The sequence below is a fragment of the Apium graveolens genome, chromosome 5 (genome assembly GCF_009905375.1).
Source record: "Apium graveolens cultivar Ventura chromosome 5, ASM990537v1, whole genome shotgun sequence".
Lineage (NCBI taxonomy): Eukaryota > Viridiplantae > Streptophyta > Magnoliopsida > Apiales > Apiaceae > Apium > Apium graveolens.
This window is the reverse complement of record NC_133651.1, coordinates 241,234,272-241,246,270: the sequence shown is the minus strand read 5'-3', so window position 1 is coordinate 241,246,270 and position 11,999 is coordinate 241,234,272. Positions and strand designations below refer to the sequence as shown.

Here is an 11,999-nt window from a genome sequence, read left to right as displayed (position 1 = left end):
ACATAAAGTAATTGATCTCAAGTGGGTCTGTAAAACCAAGACGAATCAAGATGGAGAAGTGGAGAAATACAAGGCGAGGTTGGTGGCTAAAGACTACAAGCAGAGATATGGCATTGACTATGATGAGGTATTCGCTCCAGTTGCAAGAGTTGATACCATACGACTTCTAACAACAATTGCAGCTCAGAACCAGTGGAAAATATTTTAGATGGATTTCAAGTCAGCATTTCTGAATGGTTATCTTGAAGAAGAAGTCCATATTGAGTAGCCTCCCAAATATGTTCAGAAAGGTCGGTAAAACAAAGTCTACAGACTAAAGAAATCCTTATATGGTTTGAAGAAAGCTATACGAGCATGGAACACAAGGGTGGATGAATACTTTCATAAAATGGTTTTGTGAAGAGTCCGTACGAGCATGCCCTCTACACAAAAATAAATTCAGGGGGAGATATTATGATCATGTACTTGTACGTGGATGACATGATTTTTACTGGAAATAACCCTGGTATGTTCGATGATTTTAAGAAAGTTATGACTGACAAATTTAAGATGACAGATATTGGTCAAAGTCACACTTTCTTGGAGTCGAAGTGAAGCAAAACAAAGACGGGATTTTTATGTCTCGGAAAAAATATGCGGAGCAGATTTTAAAGAAGTTCAGAATAGAGGAATGCAAGCCAATGAGCACGCCAACAGAAGCAAGCATAAAGCTCAGAATTGCTTCAACGAGAGAGTCGATAAATCCGATGTTGTTCAAAAATTTGGTGGGAAGTCTGAGGTACCTAACTTTCACTCATCCAAAAATTATGTATGCGGTTGGATTGGTTAGTAGGTACATGGAGAAGCCGAAGTAAGATCACTTCATGGCAGCTAAAAGAATTTTAAGGTACATCAAAGGTACGCTGAGTCGTGATTTATTTTAACGCATTCTCAAAATTTAGAATTAGTTGGCTACTCAGATAGTGATAATGGTGGTGACTTGGATGACAGGAAAAGCACTTCGGGATATGCTTTTCATATCGGTTCTGTAATATTCTTGTGGTCATCCACGAAACAGCCAACAGTGGCACTATCAACATGTAAAACAGAATACATCGCAACAGTGTGTGTATGTCAAGCTATGTGGCTAGGCTACATATTGGGTGAGTTAAATCTTGTAGAGGAAGGTTCGGTTAAAATTTACGTGGATAATAAATCCGCAATTTCTCTGGCGAAAAACCCAGTGTCACACAGTCGAAGCAAGCATATCCACATTAAATATTATTTCATTCGAGAACAGATGAAAGAGAAAATTGTGGAATTGGTACACTACAAGACCGAAGAAAATTTAGCAGATATCTTTACGAAGCCATTGAAGCCGGATGTGTTTCACAGAGTGAAAGATAAACTCGGAATGCAAAGTCGGGTTTGAGGGGGAGTGTTAGAATCAAACTCTCATTCAATAAAAGGTGGCTACTCATTTTTCAGCACCTAGACAAGTTTACATAATAAAAGGTGGGTGAAGTGAACTCAAAATAACAGAGAAACTAAATAAAATGCATGGGTCAACAATAAAGTTGGAGATTGTTAAATACTTCCATGAATTAAGGTTGGCTATATCTTTGAAGTCTATATATATAAATCTGAAAAGCAAACATGGTAGTTAATGTTGTAATATAGTCAAATTTGAATCCTAAAATAAAGGTATGCTATTGACATGTACAAGAGAAAATGGCTAGATATAATAAGTAGTCTGTGAAGTATGGCATTATGTAACTTAGCATATTAGAGGCCTATATATAGGATGATCCAATGATGTTAAAGTAGTGAGTAAGATATAGAAAAGAACATGAGTGAAATAATTGTGAGAAAAAAAGAGCAGTAGCTCTGTGTCTCTGTATAAAATAAAAAAATAAGGCCGCGACCTTGTCCCTGCATGTACTGTAAATACTTGCATCTTATTTGTTATAAATAAGTGTGTTATTTGCTTTATTACTCATTCTCTATTATAAATTATATTTATATATACAAGCCCAAGGCCATACACGTTTCCAACACGTTCTTTAGTTAATGACAGATTTAGCTAATTCTATAACTTTTTTCGTTTCTAAGCTGTATTGATTCCACACAAGATAATTACAACTTTTTCACAACATCCAACCGATGATGATGATAGCTTGGGTCTCTTTTAAGCTACAACAACTGAGAGACTATTTATAACCACCCTTGGCATTTATGAAACTCACCCGTTATATATGGAAAGTCTGAGATATTCTAACATGTTTCAGCAAACGAGTATGTAACCAGTGTATGCAACATTGATTTCACTTCATTTTGGCACACTGGACAATATATGTTGACTTCAACTTTCTTGCATCTAAGATTATCCTTAGTAGGCAAGCATCCAGGTATAGCTCTCCAAGAGAAGTGCTTCACTTTAGTAGAAATTTTTAGGTTCCAAAGCTATCTCCAGAAGCCAAAATTATCATCACTAAGTTTATTCTCTTTTTCATCCCTGAGAAAATCATAGGCACTTTTGATGGAGTAGTGCCCCAACTTCTCATATTCTCGTACCATGTATCCCTATCTATAAATATTAAAAGAGATTGATGGGATCAATTTTTCTTCCCCTTCTTCAAAACGTCTATAATAATATCGTGATCCCATTGGTTACCAGACATACTCAACAACGAAGAGACTGTTATACTAGGGAGGGATTCATTAATAGTGTGAACAAAAGAGTCATCAATATCTGGAAGCCAGGGTTTATTAAGGATCAACACGGTATTACTATTCCTAATTCTAAAAGAACTACCTCGTTTCAGTATTGTTTGGGCCTTCATTATACTTCTCAAAACGTAACTAGGATTCCCTCTTACCGTTGCATTGAGAAAAGACCCTTTAGGGTAGTATTTGACTTTAAAGACTCTACTAAAAAGCATAATAGGATTGTTTATCATCCTCCAATCATGTTTTCCAAGCAATGCCACATTGAAATCTCAAATGCTTCTAAAACCAATACCATCTGCACTCTTTTTCCTGCTAATATTCTCTTATCTCATCCTATGAATAGATCTAGTCTTATTCTAGTTAGAATGCCACCAATATTTACACAGTATACGTTCAATGTCTTGGAATAGTTTAATAGGTAAAAGGAACACATTCATCGCGTAATTAGAAATGGATTGACCTACCGTTTTAAGTATGATTCTTTTTTTCATTTTGATAGAGATTTCTTATTCCACCCATGGATTTTTTCCTGAAGCTTATCTATAATATACCTGCACATTACAGATTTTTTTCTGTGCATTATACTAGGAAGGCCTAAATAGAGACTCTGATCCCCTGCTTCTTTGAAGTTGAGTTGTTGAATAAAGCTATTGCTATACTATTATAAGCAAAACATGCTTCGTTTGGTCGGTTAGTTAACACCTTCGTAAAAAATACATTAACACCTTTCATAGCAAATATATTTTAGTTAAAAAAATTACATCATATATTAAATATAACTACAAACTCTATGATTATTATCCAACTTAATTTTTAATAACACTTAATTTCTTTTTGACCTCTTTTGTAGGGAATCAAACACTTCCAATATTAATTTTAGTAATTTAAATTATAATATAACAAAATAATTAATATATTAAGAAAAAGTAAAAGAATAATATTAAAAAATAATACCAAATCATCCACATACACGGCGTTATTCAAGACTCTCAATTTCCTATAAGCTAAGCGATGTATAGGCTGTAGTAGGAGGACTTTTTTAAGATTTTAGTTATCTAAATTTTAAATCTTTCAATAATATAATACATACAAAATAAAAGGTAAATATTTTAACTCCATAATATCAATAATATATAATTATTATTTTCTATAATTTATATTATATATTAATAAAATTACAAATATTATAATCAGTCTATGCATTGCACGCGTTATAGAATATAATTTCGTTTGGTCGGTTGGTTAACACCTTCCTAAAAAGTGTGTTAACACCTCCAAAACAAAGTTTAAATAAATATATTTTAATTAAAAAAATTAAATCATGTATCTAATATACCTACAAACTCCCTGAATAATTATCTAAATTAATTTCTAATCACAATCAACATCTTCGTTACCTCTTTTACAAGGAACCAAACACTTTCAAAATTAATTTTAATAATTTAAATTAAAATATAACAAAATAATTAATAAATCAAGAAAAAGATTTAAAAAATATAAAAAACAATATCAAATCACCCAGATACACCACTGCTACTCAAGACTTTCACTTTCCTATAACCTCTACACCTTTTTAAGATTTCAACTATCTAAATTTTAAATACTTCAATAATATAACACATACAAAATAATGCGTAAATATTTAATTTCATTAATCTTAATAATATATTATTATTTTTTTATAATTTATTTTTATAAAATATTCAAATAATAAAATTACAAATATTATAATTAGTTTGTGCATCGTATAGGCTAGTAATTATGTATTAGTGCAGTGAAGCTTTCAATGCAGATCTAGAAAAGATAAGATGATAATGGGTCGCCCTTCCTTATCCCTCTTTGTGGCACTATAGACCTAAACACACGACCATCATGAGCAATTTGGTAATTAGCTAATACAACACAAAACATGATCAACTTGATTCATTTTAGGTCAAAACCCATTTTTGTAAGAACACCTTTTCAGAAATCCCATTCCACCCAGTCCTAAAATTTATTCATGTCTAACTTTAGCGCCATCCAGCCTTCTTTGCCCTTTGTCTTTCTCATCATAAAATTCATTACCTCATGAGCTATCATAAGATCCTACGTAATCAAGTTACCCGAAATGAAAGCACTTTGAGTTTCGAATATAATAAAGTCAAGAATGTGCTTCAAACAGTTGGCCATTGTTAAGTGGCATTTATGTCCACTTATAATGCTCTATAAAGGCTTGAATTGATGTTTTGTACTCAAGTTACTTGTGTATTTGATGTTTTGTAGTGTTTTTGTATTTCAGGCATAAATAAAAGACTCGGGAGATTTAGCATTGTTTCGGTGCTAAATTGGTGTTAGGATGGTGCTTAGGATGATTGCTCGAGGATTTCCAACTCAAACCAGCCAAGAAAATAAGAAAATAAAAATTTTCCAGAAGGTCAGCGCGCCCGCGCTGTAGTAGCGCGTGCCCGCGCCGAGATGCAGAATTGCAGCCCGCCCGCGCTAGTGAAGCGCGTGGCCGCGCCAGGTCGGGTTTCAAGAATCCTGATTCTACTACAATTTTGATTTTCTGGACTTCTAATCTGCATGGGCTGCTATATATTGATAACTTATGTTCATTTTTCATAACAAGACATACCAGAGTTTAAGGAGAAGGCATAAGAAGACCGTATATCATAATTCAACCAAGGCGAAGAGGATCTAGTTTAATCTTGTGATTCTTTATTTTAAGTTGTAATCTTGGATGCTAGTTTTCTTATTTGTTGAACCTATACTCTTGTTTAACGTACTTGCTTTATTATTTATTCAGTATAAAGACTACATTTATTATACAATGCTTTTATCGGAACCCACCTTGATGATGAGTCCGATTATGGGCTAATCGTTATTGTGGGATTTTAGCGGATTTAGTTAATTTGTTTCGATACCTTAGTGTGTGGTGATTGTATGATAACCTAGTATTGGTTGTGCTTATTCGTCTTATGAGCGTCACAAACTTATAAGATAGCGTGTTAATCTCTAATGAAGCGAAAATGAATTTAGGGGTTTAGAACTTGCCATGCTAGATAGGTTCATGTATTTGATATGCATGATTCGTAGGTAATTTTAACCATCTTACTTTCCCTAAATAATCATGATAGATAACTTGTGCGTTATACTAATATGTTGTCAAATTCTATAGACATATATGGTCTCAATATAATTAGTGTCTATTCAGTTATTATCTCTTTTGTGGATGTCTGGTAGCAGGGTATTCGTACAACAAAAGTTGGTGTTTACTAGTTTCGTGTTATCTGATTAGTGTCAACACCATTGCATGCTAATGTTAAGAACAAAAAGGCTATTGAATGAAGTAGTAATGAAGTTAGAATCCCATGTTTGTGTCATATAGTTAATCAATCTTTTTAATCTCTTAGTTAATGATCTTTAGTATAATCTCTTAGTTAATTGTAGTTATAAACAACCTCAATTTGTTAATCGTCTTAGCATTGAATAAGAGCTATACCATTATTGCATAAGTGCATTGATTGAAATTAACTTAAAAGAGTCTCTGTGGGAATGAACTAGAAATAATTCTATATTACTTGCAATCGCGTATACTTGCATGAATTTTAGCGCGTATTTTCGTCCTTACAAGTTTTTGGCGCAGCTGCCGGGGACTTGGGGTTAATTTTTAGTTTATATGTTTATCATCAGTGGTCTTTAAAGTTCATTGACTAGGACATTGTTACTTACTTATTTCCTTGTCGTGTTTCAGGTACTCTAGCGAGTGTGTATGCATACGCGTTCTCGATCTCCTAAGAGAACACTGGATAAAGCTGAGGAAGAAGTTGTAGTAGCTAAGGAAGTTTTTGAAGAAGTTCTTGTCGAGGAGAAAGTTGAAGAAGAAACTCTTATTACAATGGTAAAACCAGAAACGAATACAAAGGCTTTGATGGATTACTCTCAACCGAAGATTAATGATATTTAGTCTAGCATTGTCCGACCAGCCTTCTCGGCTAACACCTTTGAGACCAAGTCGAGCACGATTCAGATGATACAGAACTCAGTTCAGTTTGGGGGTTCTCCGACAGAAGACCCCAACATGCACATCAGAGATTTCATCGAGATCTGTGATACTTTCAAGTTTAATGGAGTTTCTGAAGATGCTATTAAGTTGAGGCTTTTCCCATTCTCTCTGCTGGGCAAAGCTAAGTGATGGTTACATTCTCTACCACCAGGGTCTATCACCAAATGGGAGGATCTTGCTCAAAAGTTCCTAACTAATTTTTTTCCTACGACGAAGACTGCTGCAATAAGAAATACACTTACTCAATTTGCTTAGCAATCTGGAGAATCTTTATGTGAGGCTTGGGATCGCTACAAAGAGATGCTTAGAAAGTGTCCTCGCCATGGGATGCCTGACTGGATGATCATTAACTGCTTTTATAATCAATTGGGACCACTTCTAGACCCATGTTTGATGTAGCATTATGAGGAGCCTTATGGGATAAAAGCTATGATGAAGCTTATGAATTGATTGAACTGATGGCTGCTAATGAATACCAGAACGCAACTCAGAGACTACCTCAGGGAAAGGTAGCAGGAATTCTTTGATATAGCTGCTCAGCTTAAGGCTTTGATGATGAAGGTGGATTCTTTGGCTAATTATGGAGTTAATCAGATCACTAGTGTTTTTGAGCTTTGTGCTGGCGCCCATGAGACTAAGCAGTGTGCTATTTCTAGCGAATCAACTCAGTTTGTGAGCAACTTTCAGAGATCGCGGCAACCTGTTCCAGCCACCTATCATCCCAACAACCGTAATCATCATAACTTCAGCTGGAGCAATACTTAGAATGTGGTTCAGCAGCCTTATCAGCATATGCAGCAAAGCAATACAACCCTCCTGGTTTTCAACAACCATAATATGCAACAATACAACAACTCCGGCTGCAACATTCTAATGAAAAATCTGAATTGAAGGAGCTGAGGCTCATGTGCAAGAGCCAAGCGGTGTCTATCAAGATCTTGGAGAATCAAATTGGGCAAATTGCCAATGCTTTGCTAAATCGTTAACATCGTACACTCCCTAGTGACACTGAAGTTCCAGGAAATCGGGAAGCTAAGGAGTAGGTAAAGGCAATCACACTAAGGTCTGGGAAGGTTGCAAATCCCGAAAATTCTCAAGTTTTGAGAGAAGAAGCTGTGGTTGAGGAAGAAGTGCAGAAGGAAGCAGAAGTGGAACCAAGGAAGACTACTGTGGAACACACTTCTCCTGAGGGTAATACAGGGGATAAACAGATCTATCCTCCACCTCATTTTCCTAAGAGACTACAAAAGAAAATGCTGGCTAAGCAATTTGAGAAGTTTCTGGAGGTGTTCAAGAAATTTCATATGAACATACCTTTCGCTGAAGCTCTTGAACAGATGCCTAGTTATGCGAAGTTTATGAAAGGTATTCTATCTCGGAAAGTGAAGCTTGATGACTTAGAGACAGTTGCTCTTACGGAGGAATGCAGTGTTGTGCTGCAACAGAAATTGCCTCCGAAGCTTAAAGATCCTGGAACCTTCACTATTCCTTGTACCATTAGAAAAGTGTCATTTGACAAATGCTTATGTGACTTCGGAGCTAGCATCACTATGATGCCCTTGTCAATCTTCAAGAAGTTGGACTTACCTGATCCAAAGCCTACTTATATGACCTTGTAGTTGGCCGATCGATCTATTACATATCCACGAGGCATTGTGGAGGATGTCTTGGTCAAGGTGGATATACTCATCTTTCCTGCTGATTTTGTAATTCTTGATTTCGAGGAGGATAAGAAGATTACCATAATCTTGGGAAGACCATTTTTGGCTACTGGCAGAACCTTGATTGATGTGCAGAAGGGTGAGCTTACTATACGAGTACTAGATCAGGATGTGACGTTCAATGTTTTTAAGGCCATGAAATTTCAGACTGAAAATGAGGAGTGCTTAAAAGTGGATTTGGTCAATTATGTGGTTACTTCAGAACTTGATCAAATGCTAAGGTCTGATGCCTTATAGAAAGCCTTGTTGGGGAATTCAGACAGTGAAGATGATGAAAGTGATGAGTAGTTGCAGTATTTGAATGCGTCTCCTTGGAAGCGAAGGCTAGATATTCCCTTTGAATCTCTTGGATTGGAGGAGTTGAAAAAATCTCCAAAGCGCCTCAAGCTATTTATTGAGGAAGCTCTTACACTTGAGCTTAAACCATTATCTGAACACTTAAGGTATGCTTTTTTAGGTGATGCATCTACTTTGCCTGTTTATTGCATCTGACCTTCCAGGTAGTGATGAGGAAAAACTCTTAAGAATTCTGAGAGAATTCAAGTCGGCAATTGGATGGACTATAGCAGATATCAAGGGAATCAGCCCTTCTTATTGTATGCATAAAATTCTACTAGAGGAAGGTAGAAAACCTACTATTGAGCAACAAAGAAGGCTTAATCCGATCATGAAAGAAGTTGTGAAGAAAGAAATCCTTAAATGGCTGGATGCAGGGATTATCTATCCCATTTCTGACAGTTCATAGGTGAGTCCAGTTTAGTGTGTGCCGAAGAAAGGAAGTATCACCGTTGTTGCTAATGAAAAGAATGAGTTCATTCCTACTCGAACAGTCATGGGGTGGAGAGTTTGCATGGACTACAGAAAGCTGAACAAAGCCACAAGGAAGGATCACTTCCCTCTTCCTTTTATTGATCAGATGCTGGACAGATTTGCTGGGCATGAGTACTACTGTCTTCTGGATGGCTATTCGGGTTATAATCAGATTTGCATTACTCCAGAGGATCAGGAAAAGACTAACTTGTAATATATAAATGATGATGTCAAGGAATACTGAAGATAACAACATCATTAGAGTTCCTGATCAAAGTGTGAAGCAAAGCTAAATGGACATCTGATCTAAGGAGAATAATGAACTGTTACATTTCATAATCTGTTAGGCTTGGGGTTAGTCTTGATAACAGGCATGAATTTGTGTTAAGCAATCTTCTCACAAATTAGGGGAGATTGTTGTATAAAACATGCATATACCTTAACAAGACTAAGACAATTTGTCCACCCTAAGTAGGTTGTATTGTTATCTAAATTTGTATTTTGTACTTGGAACACTTAAAGTCTGAAAAATGCAAAGGAGCAGACTGGAGTCTTTTTCCTGAAATAGTATCAAGCCTAAGGATTTTATCTGGAAGAAGATCAAGGCGATCATGCCTCAGAAGAATTTTGAAGAAGCTTAGAGTTGAATAAATTTGTTTGGTTAAAAATACTCTAATCAAGATCTCTACAAGTCACAGATTTAGTGTTATAGAGAAGTCATTCAAGAACTCCAAATGACTTATCGAGAAGTCAGGAAAGGTACTAGAGAACTCAGAGAGATATCGACAAGTCAAGAAGATATGAAGATTGAAGATATCGACTAGTCATTTCTTCACTAGAGAACTCAGAGTTATCGACAAGTCTACATTCATTAGAGAACTCTGAGTTATCGATAAGTCAAAGTTCACTAGAGAACTCAGAGATATCGATAAGTCAAAATTCACTAGAGAACTCTAAGTTGTCGACAAGTCAAAGTGAAGACATGATGCTGAGAGATCTCGACAAGCCAAAGTTTCATTCGAGAACTCAGAGACCTCTATAAGTCAAATTCACTAGAGCATTAGAGATCTCGATAAGTCATTATACTTATCGAGATATCAAGATCTCTATATGCCTAATTGGAGGTCTCGAGTGAAATTCTCAAAGTACAAAATCACAGACCGGTTCAATATTCAAGATAAACAATCAACAAACAATCCAACCAGCTGGATTGACAAGTCTACAAAAAGCAGCTTGAAGAATGTGCAAGATCAATGGTGAAGATTAGCTGACAGAGGAAGATCAAGATAATCACAGGATGCTAAAGATATGATAAGCCAGAAATGGAAGAGTTAATTTTCTATAAATAGAAATGACAAGTGACAGTTTAGAAAAGCTAATAGCATGTCTTATTGTACACTGTGTAAACCAGCACTTAACTGAATTATAAAGTTAACACTGGTCCTTCAGTTAGAAGCAATAATTTAGATAGAAATCTTGTAACTCTCTCAAGAAGAAGCTAAGCTCTTTATCAACAAAGAGCCTAGAAATTTTGTAGCAAAACATTCTTAATTTTAATATAAAATTAAGTGAGTTTTGAAAAGATTGTGTTCTTGTTTATTGCATGTTTATTTACTGCATTAACACATCGTCTCTACAAAAATTAAATTTACTTTGTTCAACTAAAAATATTCAAGAAAAGCTCAAAAATAGAAAAATACATTCACACCCCCCTGTATGTTATTCATTTCCTAACATACCTTCACTTATCCGTTTGGTACTTTTGCCTTCAGAAGAGTTTCATTTGGGTTGTGTGGTGCACCTGCCACATTTCAGAGATGCATGATGGTTATCTTCTCTGACATGATTGGTCAGAATGTGGAGGTGTTTATGGATGATTTCTCTATGTTCGGAGATTCTTTTGACGAGTGCTTGCAGAATCATGGTGCAGTTCTTAAAAAGTGTGTTGAGACCAATTTGGTTCTCAACTGGGAGAAATGTCACTTTATGGTGTGACAGGGCATTATTCTTGGGCACAAGGTCTCTAGTAAAGTTCTTGAGGTAGACAAAGCCAAGGTGGGGGTTATTAAAAAACTTCCTCCACCAATTTCTGTTAAGGGAGTTCACAGCTTTCTTGGTCATGCGGATTTCTATAGGCGGTTCATCAAGGACTTCTCTAAAATCTCTAAACCCTTGTACAATCTCCTAGAGAAAGATGTTCTTTTCAAGTTTGATGATGAGTGCCTAGCTGCTTTTGAGATCTTAAAGAAGAGTCTGATCATGGCACCGGTCATAACTGCACCTAATTGGGATGAACCTTTTGAGATGATGTGTAATGCAAGTGACTATTGTTAGTCACTAAACACGCGCTAATAATACATGCAAGTATACGAGTTCGCAAGTAGTATATAATCTTTTCTAGTTCATTCCCACAGAGACTGGCTTTGGTTAACTAATTAATTAATGCACTTAATCAATAATGTATGGTTATTATTCAATGCTAAAACGATAACAAATAGAGGTTGTATATAACTAAAAATTAAACTAACAATTATAAATAAGAGAATAAGATTGGTTGAATTAATATATATGATAAACATGGGATTCTAACTTCATTAAATACTTCATTCAATAGCCTTATTGTTCTCAACCTTAGCATGCAATGGTGATGACACTAATCAGACAACACGAAACTGATAAACGCTAACTTTCCTTGCACGAATACCATACTACCA

General features: G+C 35.6%; 1 non-coding gene across 1 annotated transcript; it reads right to left on the bottom strand.

Moving 5' to 3' along the window:
* Window positions 1-6,976: 6,976 nt before the first annotated feature.
* Window positions 6,977-7,083, bottom strand: LOC141662966 (small nucleolar RNA R71). The gene has a single exon (XR_012551063.1). It is a non-coding gene; the product is annotated as a small nucleolar RNA R71 (small nucleolar RNA).
* Window positions 7,084-11,999: the final 4,916 nt, after the last annotated feature.